Below are 2,246 nucleotides of genomic sequence, written 5' to 3'. Positions count from 1 at the left end.
GCATATGTCTCTAGAAAATCATCATATTAGGAAAAATATATTCCAATGATAGAATTTGCCTATAACAGTTTTAAACATACGGCTATTGGTTTTAGTCCGTTCATGCTTATGTATGGGTATCAACCCAGGGCACCTATTGATGTTAGTCTTAAGGACATCGAGCTTGATGCATCGAGGGATTTCTTGCGTGATATGCAAGAAATGCTGACCGAAGCTCGGGATTCTATTAGGAGTGCTCAAGATAGGGCACGGTTCTATGCTAATAGAGGACGGTCAATTTGGTCTTTTTTGAACCAGGAGCGTTGATTTATTTAAAAGTTCCTAAAGACTTTCAGACTTTGTCAAAAGAAAAATGCTCGAATTTATCTCCTAGATATTGTGGTCCATTTTTGAGTTATACATTAGATTGGCACGATTGCGTTTGAACTTAAAACTACCTCCATATGTTAGAGTTCATCCAGTCTTTCATATCAATAGATTGAAAGGGAAACTGGGAGGTGAGGATAACACAGTTACTCCTCAAAAACTCGTTGAAGTCAAAGATTTATCCTATGTTCCACATGAACCTGATAAGGTACTTGAATTCAGGGAAAGGAAACTTTGTAGTTGACTAATCCCTGAGGTTAAAATTAGGTGGAAAGATAGGGAAATAGAGGATTCGACTTGGGAGTGGGTTGAGATTGTTCAGCGCAGTTCTCCTTCTTTTCATTGCAAGAGTGCAATGTTTTGAGAGAGGGGAAGTATGTTATATGTATATTATGTGTGCTATGTTATATGCACATTATGTGTGCATATACTAGGAGGCTAACCCACATTAGGCTTGTGAGCATGGGAGCATGGAAACAAGCTCTAGTGAAGCATGGGTTAGGACTAACCTTAAGGGTTAAGGTTAGGGTTAGACATCCAAGGGTCACACATGGGAAATAGAGAGTCAAGAGTCACTTGAGGACCCTCCTATATAATAGGGGCATGGGGCACACTCAAGGGAAGCTTGGGGGCTTGGAGGCTTAGGCTATGGTCTCTTGTGTAGAGGTCCATATCTACTCACCTACCATTTCACACTATAGATACATGCTATTGGATTGGAGTTATACCTCTTGATGGTATGGGAGATCAAGGTAGAGGTACGATGTATTTCATTTATAATTCATGTGGACTCGGGGGTGGTTGGGTGGTTGAGTTTATGCCTGATTTATGCATGTTTATGCATAACAATTATCCAGAGAGATCTCAGGGTTTTAACAAGTTTCCTTATATACTATCCCCAACCAGTGCGTAGATAAGATGCTCAAATAAGACAGATCTTATTAATGGGTGTTAAGGGAATGTAGCCCGCCTCGTTCATTCTTTAAAAGTGGTAATAAAAAATAACAATAGTAACAATATAGATTATGAATAAGCAATGGCATACCAATTCAACCTAGCAACATAAGTGAGAGAACCTCTCCCTCATTCTCTTCCTTTATATCTAGGAGAATTGTATCCACACAAGAGTGGTACTCTACTTTCTATTTAAATACTGAGTAGACACGATCTTGATTTATTAAGACTTAATCAATTAGTCAATCTCAATACAGTATGAGATTTCCAAGAACTTACCTCTATTTATTTCCTCCATCTAGGCTACAAGACGGTGATTGCCATCCCAAACATATAACATCTTCTCAAATGGGAAATCTCACTCAGATTCTCGTATTTGAACTTCAACTTCTTTATTCTTTGCTTTCCATATATCATCCTAGCTATCCTTCAACTTCTTTATTCTTTGCTTTCCATATATCATCCTAGCTATCCTTGCTTGCATTTAGCATCTCTCTAATAAGAGGATACTTGGATGATTTGAGACAAAAAAATAAATTTTTCCTACCCTAATATATCCATTCGTAAAATACTCCACACATAACCTTTGGTACCTACAGTGAACCCTTCTTAGTGTAGCGTTACTAACAAGGCAACAAAGTGTTATTATAATTGATCAATACCCTGACTTTAACTTAGATTTGTCATATGCAAATGTCTATACTTATTATAATTGATCAACACCCTGAATTTAACTTAGATTTGTCATATGCAAATGTGTTTGCTTACCATTAATGAGTAATGATGTTTTGTATAAGATTAAGTTAAAGATGGCTGAAGTAGTTTATTATGAAATTTTTGTCTATGTTAGCCTCTCGTTATCTTCCTCTACATCCAAATCATCTTTGTCTTCTTGTGTCAAATCTTGCGGGGTCTTCTTTGGCCTT

This window comes from Cibotium barometz, chromosome 44 (assembly GCF_041138505.1).
Source record: "Cibotium barometz isolate CiBa-2024 chromosome 44, ASM4113850v1, whole genome shotgun sequence".
Lineage (NCBI taxonomy): Eukaryota > Viridiplantae > Streptophyta > Polypodiopsida > Cyatheales > Cibotiaceae > Cibotium > Cibotium barometz.
Note: the sequence above shows the minus strand (reverse complement) of the source record.